Source organism: Capsicum annuum, chromosome 1 (assembly GCF_002878395.1).
Source record: "Capsicum annuum cultivar UCD-10X-F1 chromosome 1, UCD10Xv1.1, whole genome shotgun sequence".
In the NCBI taxonomy this organism is placed as follows: Eukaryota; Viridiplantae; Streptophyta; class Magnoliopsida; order Solanales; family Solanaceae; genus Capsicum; species Capsicum annuum.
In genome coordinates, this window is record NC_061111.1 from 56,684,314 (window position 1) to 56,694,286 (window position 9,973).

Sequence of the window (9,973 nt, forward strand, 5' to 3'; positions counted from 1 at the left end):
TACAATCTTTAATCTTAATTAATTTTATTAATGTGTAGTGATAATATGCTAAAAAATAAGAGATAAAAAGACAAAGGACAAAATCTTTAATAAAAAAGGTAATCATAAACCAAACTTGGTTGGCCTAGTGGTTAGCTCACTAGGTCGCTTAAGTAAGTGTCGGGGGTTCGATTCCCGCCTTGTGCATGCAGCAACCAATTGGCTAGCGGCAAATCCTTAAATGGAGCTCAGATCCACGGAGGATTAGTCCTTGATCTGTCGGACTGTGGATACAGTGGGAAACAAAAAAAAAAAAGGTAATCATAGTGGGAGATGAAAAGTTGATGATTGAATAATTAATTTTTGAATTGTGAAAAATAAAATAAATAGATAAATGAAGAAGAAATTGTCAAAAATGAGAAAAGAAATAAATAAAAATGGAGGTTCTAGAGAAGTGCTGCATCACCTTCTTTATATTTCTTTATTATTATTATTATTATTATTATTATTATTATTATTATTATTATTATTATCTATAGATTTAATTAAATACAAATCAATCACAAAAATTATAGAGAAAGATAAAAATAATTAAAAATAAAAATAAAAAGAGAAAAAAGATAAATTGTCTTCTTGTACATTAACTAATTGAGGGTCATGAATATGAAAGGCTTGAGAGTTATGGAAATCACTAATATTTAAGATTAGAATTTATGTAATTGAATGTATGAATTAAGGACATGATTTTGTAAAATAAACTAATTGAAAGAAATGAGAAAAAATGAAAAAAAAGAAAAGGTGTTACATCATTTTATCTATGTTTCTCCTTTATATATATTTTTAATATAATGACAAACAAAGTGAACAAATTGTGTGTAGTAATTTAAACTATTTAGAGAATATATATATATATATATATATATATATATATATTAGGAAACTTAGCTGCACTTCGCGCAATCATGAAATACATTATTAAATATATATATTATAATAAATTAAAAATAATCACAGAACCGTAAATTGTGAAACTCAATAATGAAATGTTTTGATTGTATACAATGACATCAAACACATTTAGTATCATATCAATATATATAAAAAATGATTTTTTCATCCTATAACCCTCTTTCAGTTATCCTTATAATCATTGTAGATATATAAAAAAAAGGAAAACTCAACAAAAAAATAAAAAGAGTTGTGGTTGATTTCTAATTGTAAATATGTAATTGTTTAAAGTAAGGATGAAAAGAGGAAAATAGCTTAAAAAAAAGTAGTCCGCAAAGTGATGTGAATAGTAAACCTTGAAAAAATTGATTGAGTAGAAGTCTCTGTTAGACGCTTTAATTTTCGACGTGAAGTTTCAATCGATCCAGGCTAAAAAGAACTCGTTCAACTAAAGAAATGCACTTTTCTGTTTTCTTTGGATTAATTATTTTTTATTATTATTGATGTTCCACTCATCAATGGCTAGCAAAATCATTTTTTAAAGGAAAGTACCTATAAAAAGCAAAAAAACAATCATTCAAATGAAGTAAATTAAATTAAAAGCTGAACTTACTGAACATATGGCAGTAACTAAAGGTATATTATAAAAGCCCCAACAGAATATGCATATTTAATTTATATAGTAGTCTTTAAAGCTCAATGATAAAAACTCCTAATATTCTGCAATTACATGAAAGATTCCTTTCAATTTCTCCTTAGTTGAAACGAATATCTTTCAACTTCTATGTCAAGTTTCAGAGAAGATAACAGTATCAACATGCAGATGGGGAAGGAAGTTTGTGATTAGGATAATTAAGGGGTGTAACTAAAGAATTAAGATAACTATAAACTTGCATGAATGTGTATTTACCATGGGTTTACTCAATCATACCTCATAATAATTCCTACAATTCATTAAAAAACTTTAAATATTATATTTGAAAAAAAATCAATATCCCAAAAGTATATAGAGAGAACTTGAAATGCACAACAACAATTAAATTTGTATTTCAAAATAATATGAAAATCAACTTTCTTCTTGCATTATAATGTGTGTCGCATAGAGAAAGTTCTATTAAAAAGAAACGGAAGACTAAATTTGAAAAAAACAATATCAATAAATTGAATAACAGAAAGAGAAGAAAAGAATAGAAAATGCTCACCTAAATGTGATTAAGGAGTCAAATTCACAAATCGTTAATGGATTACAAAAAGAAGAGTAAATAAAACATTTAAGTTGATGAAAGGAATTAGGACGATATTAAACAACTCATCTTGAATAATGTGAGGCAACTCTTCAATTTCTCCCAAAAATTTATAACTCCCAAAAATGTTAATGTGAATTTACTAATATTATCAATGGTTCATAACCAATGATATACATTGTATCCTTAGTTAATTGGGTTGTAGAAAAGACTCTTCATGAAATTATTAATGTACTTAGTTGAAGCTAGGTATTTTGTTTAAGTAAACGTGCATAACTTTTGTTTTGGAAACTAATAATTAAAATTGCACCATTTTAAAGAGTAAACGTGCATAACTTTTGTTTTTGAAACTGATAATTAAAATTGCACCATTTTAAAGGTCAAAATTTATTTTGTATGGGATTTTAAAGTCGTTTTATAGAAAAAAATATCAACAAAATCACAAAAAAATAAATAGCATCGGAGACCTGCAAGGCATGCTACATAGGATGAGTTACTATTCTCTTTTATATATATATACTAGTTGCATGAGGCCCGTGCTAAGCCCGGGCCAAACTTCATGATACAAGAATTAAAATTTACTTTTACAAAAAATATAAATTAAGTCACATTTTTTCTATAACATAATTAATTTAAGTTATTGATTCATTGATTATTCTTGTTTGGTAAGTCATGTGATTATTAATGTTTTTTTCGTTATATTATTGGATACCTTTTAAATGACTTTATTTATGAGGAAGGAAGTATGAAGGAGAATTAACAAATACGAATCAACGTAAAATTCAATTTGAAACAAATAAATGGTGTGTTCAACATGTTTTAATTTTCTTTTTCATATTTGACTGGTTAGAATTTTGAAAAAAAAAATATTTTCTTTAGAGAAATAAATCTTTTTAGACTTATGAAAATAACTTCGTGAAAATAGAAAAATTATATTCCGCATGTTACATTTTATTGATTCATTCGTTCTCCAATACACATTCTCTTCACTCCCAGCATAGCTTCCATCTCCATCACCCCTTATCACACCTCTCATAGTACTTATCTAAATTGCATATAAATAATTTTTAAATAATACTTTACTACTGAATATAAATCTCTCTTGATTTATTAAAATAATAAGTAAAAAGGAGTCAAGCAAAATGGAAAAAAGAGATAAAAGGATATTCTCTCAATTCCTTTTTACTTTTTTCTTTAACTTGACAAATAACTTAAGAATCAAATACATTGAGAGTAAAACATACAAAATTATCTTTATTATATATGTTTTAAAAAATAAATTTTAATTTTAACTTTCTGTAATTACTTAATAAAATAATAATAATAATAATAATATAGAAAAAGTTATAAATCTTTTGTCATTTACTAAAATAAATAAGTAAGAAAACTAATTAATTTTTAATATAAGAAGTAAGGAAAAAAAGAACAAGTAATTCATAAGGAACAAGAAGAGATTTGTTAAAAACTACTACTATGTATAATTTAATTATAAATATATAAATAAAAATATCATGAAATGATAAATGAGGAAAAATATAAAAATATGTATGGAAAAAAAAATATGTGTTACTATCTAATTGCACTAAAAACTTTGTGAGGACTACCAAAATATGTTTATATATATATATATATATATATGTATGTATGTATGTATGTATGTATGTATGTATGTATGTATGTATGTATGTATGCATGCATGTATGCATGTATAGATTAAATTATTATTGAAAAGATTGCTTTTTTTCTTAATTATGTTTATGGCATATTATTTGTATATCCCAACTCTTTTTTTTACTTTTTACGAAAAGGATTCACTCTTACTATAATAAAAATACTAATAATTATCAATTACAAAATTAAATCTTCAAAAATAACAGATGCCTCATTGTTATAGAGAAAATAAATTACATAACAATCTCTCTTCTGCTAAAAGACAATAAAAATATATGAATGCTAAAACTAAAAATGTATTACATGTTAGGATTCTACTATATATATATATATATATATATAGTTGATGCTTTGAAAAAAAACTTGAGTGCGAAAAAATAGAAAAAGCAAAGAGCTATTAGAAGATAATATTTGTTTAAAGGGGGTGAAGGAAATGGAGGAGGAAGAAGAGAAAAAAGAATCGGTTCTTTATATTTACAAGCAAATGAAAGTTGCTAGATAGAATTCTATACATCACTACTCTAAGCCTGGAACATAGATAAAAGTGTTTTAGCAGATAATGAAACACAAACATTTTAGAGAGTATTTACATCTTAATAGACCTCAATAAAAACACTACTATATTGCCCATAATACAAATAGGGAAAACTAAGATAGAAACTAATGCCCGTTAAAGGCAAAATCATCTTAACCGATATAAGAAGGACGAAGAATGAGGAAAAACAACAAGTTGAATATCATCAACTATTCTCGAACCACTGCTTTGGTACAATTAAGTTGAACAGTATTTCACTATTGTATGTACTACTTGTAGGGGGAAAATGAAGTAATAAAATCAAAGTACAAGCATTTGGTAAATTGTTACATATTTGCTGAGTTGATTCAAGTCAATTGTGTGAATTAAGCATGTACTTGAGGTCTATTTATATTAGAGGTTAATGAACAAAAGATAATACACATTTCAGCACTAATGACCTTTGATTTATGAGAGGAAATCATAGGATTAAAAACGGCTAAAACTGAAGTCATAATACTTGTAACTTTTCATAAGCATTGATTTTTGTAACAACAATTTATCAATTCTTTATGATTTTACTTAACCACCACTTGCTTTTGCTTATTGAATGACATATCACTATATTTATTAGAATTCATTGCAATTGATTAATAGTATTTTATGATTTATAAATGAGATAAATGAGAATTTTTTTAAAAAAAAAAATCTCAAAAAACTACAAAAAAGATAAATAGCTTTTCTTCATTCTTAGGCATGCCACATAGGACGGACTAATAGTCTCCTTTATATATATATATATATATATATATATATATATATATATATATATATATTGATTCTACAAAGACATTCATGTCAATTGGTTCTTATGTCCTACTTCTCAAATCTTCACATAGTCATCATTTCATCTCCATTTCACTCGTTCACTATTTGATTTTATTCTTATCCCTGTAAAAAATAATACATCACAAAAATTAATAATTATGAATAAGAATCATAAGAAAATAGATTTAAATTATACGTGTTCTTGCTTAGAAGTTACAAATAATATAGAATAATAATACAAATTTAGTGTAAAGCAAATCAATTAAAATCCAAAAGAACAATACATGAAGAAACAGAAAAGACAGCAACAACATACCCAAAAGAAAAGAATAAGGAGGACATTTTGGAAGGTACACAAATGAATTCTTTAAAAAGAATATATGTAAGTTCAAAAAATATATAGTGAATGAAATATTCTTAATTTTGTTGATGGAGGGAAGAAAACTTAAAATGCTTCTATTTATAGGACAACAGTATGAAATCTGAAATAATATATGAAAGGAGTTATGATCATCAAAGGTCATGAGAGTAATGGAAATTAAAAATATTAAACTTTTATATTAAAGGATATAAGTAAGTGTAGTAGTAGTGATTGATCCATTTATTTTGATTTTGATTATTAAATAAATTGATTGATAAATGAAAAAATGAAGAAAAAAGGAGAAAAAAGATACATGGATCTTCTTGAATCTAAAGGGTGCAGTGCACGGGCATTCTCGCAACACTAATGTGCAAAAGAGATCCAACTTTGGGAAAGATTGTTTCCTACTTGTTTTAGTTGTTTAGTATAGGAGTAAAAGAAAAGAAATGTAGTACAATAAATCGATGTTAACATAATATATACATTCAGTGTGAAACAAAATTGAGCTTGCTAGACTGGTCCAACCAATACAAAAGTGATTATATAAGTGGATAAAAATCTAGCTAGATTGTTGCAACTACAGTTGGCAATACGTCTTTCGTTTGGACATTCCTGAAAAAGTACATGGTTCACGTCTCATTTAAAAGTTTCAAATATATAAGTTGAGGAGACATACGTCGATTTTTTGAAATATTTATTGCACCATAAAATTATCGAAATAACCTTGGTAGTCATTTAATAAGGAACAAAAAGATATTTATAAAAAATTTCTACCATGTATAATTCAGTTACAAAGTCTAAATAAAAATATTATTAAAATAATACATGAGGAAAAGACTAACAAATATAAGAAAAAAATAATATGCATGTGTAACCATTTTAGCACCATAAAAATGAGGACAAAACTAATAAATATAAGAAAACAACAATATGCATGTGTAACCATTTTATTGCACCATAAAATTAGCGAAATACCCTTGGGGTATAAAAATTAAATAATTTAATAAGGAACAAAAAGATATTTATAAGAAATTACTACCATGGATAATTAAATTACAAAGGTCTAAATAAAAATATTATTAAAATAATACATAAGGACAAAACTAATAAATATACTGAAAAAATAATATGCATGTGTAACCATTTTATTGCACTTTAAAAATAAGAACAAAACTAATAAATATAAAGAAAAAATAATATGCATGTGTACCATTTTATTGCACCATAAAATTATCGAAATATCCTTGGTTTATTTAATAAGGAACAAAAAGATATTTATACAAAAATAGTACCATGTATAATTCAATTACAAAGGTCTAAATAAAAATATTATTAAAATAATACATGAGGACAAAACTAATAAATATAAGAAAAATGCAACATGCATGTGTAACCATTTTACTGCACCATAAAAATGAGGACAAAACTAATAAATATAAGAAAAAAACTATATGCATGGGTAACCATTTTATTTAGACGTAGCAGTAGTAGTAGCAGTAGCAGCAGCAGCAGCAGCCGCCGCCGCCGCAACGGTGGTAGCGGTGGTGGTGGTGGTGGTGGTTGTAGTATAGTAGTAGTAGTAGTAAACTAATAATAATAATAATAATAATAATAATAATAATAATAATAATGATAATAATAATAATAATAATAATAATAAGAAAGTAATAGTAATAGTAAAGTAATAATAGTAGTAATAATAATAATATAATAATAGTAGTAGTAGTAATAGTAATAGTAAAAAATAATAATAAATAGTAGTAGGGCTGTTCAAAATCGAACCGCAACTGATAAGCCAACCGCAAAACCCTAATGTATTTATAATGCCCCGAGAGTACACCCTAGACGTCACACGGTGCTTACAGTCTCGAAGGATTACAAGCTAACCCATGAGCTGGTACCTGTCGTAAGCACTGAATAATAACAATACAATATGTATGCGGAATATATGAATACGCCATAAGGTTTTAAGTACTAAAACATTTCTGAATCATAAATCTAGAATCAGCTGTCGAAAAATAACTGTCTGAAACTGATAAAATAATGACAAACTGACTGGCTGTTTGAAGTGTCTGAAAGCCTCTAAAACTGACTGAATAAGAGTTGATGGGACAAGCCCTAACTAACTCTAACTAACTACTGAACTGAAAGCATGAAAATAAATATAGTCGGTCCTCGAAAGATGAGGACTCACCACGACTGCTGCTACTGATGTGCTGGGATGTCTAAGTGCGATCAGGAACCTGAGCGTCCGAACCTATGATATGAGACAGCATAACACAAGAAACAAGTACGCAGCCAATACTTTGAATGTATTGGTATGCTAAATGAGGTAGGCAGGAGTAATAACTGACTGAATGAAAAACATAAAGTACTAAATAGAAAGCATGAAATCTGTAAACACTGAGAATGCATGACCAAGCATAAAACATGTTCTGAATATAATCTGTAAACTGAAATACTAAATACTGTCATATGAATGACTTATATCTGTATGCTATGGTCAAGAAAAATTGAAACTGAATTACTTAGTTGATTACTGGACTGAGACTGTGGGAACTATCATCTAACCGAATACCCCAATGAGCTAATTTGGGTTCCAACCTATGACCCTAGTTGGAAGGGTGTCAGTATCGTGCCACGGGTACTAACACTGGCTTTGTGGATCCACTAAAGTGTTGTCCCGAAGGACTAAGGGTTACCTTCAACTGGAAAGTGCCCTTATGAGATCAACCTTTAACTGGCATGTTAACATATCAACCTACGCTGGCTACGTAGTCATGCAACGCACACACTGTTACTAAGGGTCATACCCTCAACTAGCAGGTGAGCCCCAGTCCATGGGTTCGCTCGATGCTAAATCCTACTCCCAACTAAACTTACTCGGAATACTTAACTATTCTAAGTTTAACTAATTATGATAACTGACTGAACTGATAATGCTCATAACATATCTGAAACTATTCTGAAGATATTAAAACTATGTAAACAATAATATTTTCAGGTATTTATAACCCCCAGGACTCGATAGTAATAATAACAAAATAGTACTAAAATTTTGAGAACATAATGTGAAAACATTTATTCAAAATTCATTCTTGTAGGCATTTCATCAAACACTTGATATCCATAGTTTAAGTTAAGCATGGGAATAGTTTAAAGCTTGTAGTAATAGCATGATTTCAACATAAACATTACTTATTTATGATTTAAATCAAAGAACAACATTATTCAAATGTGTGGGGTTTAATAACAACAATAATTTCATGTAAACATGATATAGAATCAAGATTCATGGTTAAAATCACAATTAAAATCACAATAACTTGTAGTAATCACAACTTTGAATTTGAAGTTAGATTCTTGGACTCCATGGGTGAAATGGACCCATGGATGAACATTTAACATACCTTAGTTGGTGAAATTGAGAAAGTTCTTGATGAATTCTTTAAGCTTGATCTTGAATGTTGGATGAGTTAGGATTTGTTCTTGAAAGAGGGCTACTTTAATTTTGAGAGAATTGTGAAATAATGGGCAAATAATGCTCTCTTGGGACTTAAATCTCATGTTTAGACTGAATGGGGGGAAAGAAAGGACTTAAATGCCCTTGGAAAAATTAAAACTCGAAGCTGGATTGGAAATTGAGATTTTGACCTATGGCGCGACGTGGTGCTATCGCGTTGTGCCACTGGAAACGGACAATCTCGAATTGACACCTTGGCACGATGCGGCACCATTGCGGTGCCCCACTAGAAAAGGACGAACTTGAAATTTCCCCTTGGTGCGACGCGGCACCATCGCGGTGCTCCACTGGAAAAAGGACAACCATCACTGCGACGCGGCCTAATCGCAATGAGCCACTGTTTCTCATTAAAAGGTCCATAACTTCCTACCCATGTATCGAATTTAGTATCGTTAGAAAGATAATTCAATTTTCTACAATTTGGTGGGTCTTAAGATGGAAAATTCTTAGTATAATAAAAGATATACTCGTTTGAATTTGACTATAGCAACATTCTTCTAAAAAACTCAATCGGTAAGGAATATTTTTATTCGTCTAATAGCTGGGAGCCATTTGATGACTTAATATACATAAAACTCACTCATAAAACTACCAAAGAACTATAATATACTTCGCATGAGCTTAAAACATGGCTCTAGCATTGGTTTGGATTTTCGGGGTATTACTATTTCTCCCCCTTGAGAACATTTATCCTCAAATGAGATTGGTTAAGCTGAAAACACTGAGGAACTTTGGTCACATGCTGAATATACGTGATGAAAACGTTATTACATGACTAATTATAAAACATAACACATGACTGAACTGGTTCTGTAATTGCATGACTGACATGAGAATGATATGCAGCTGAAACTAAGCATGGAAAAGAGAAAATTCTAGGGAAAAATTATTACCTTAAGCTGAAT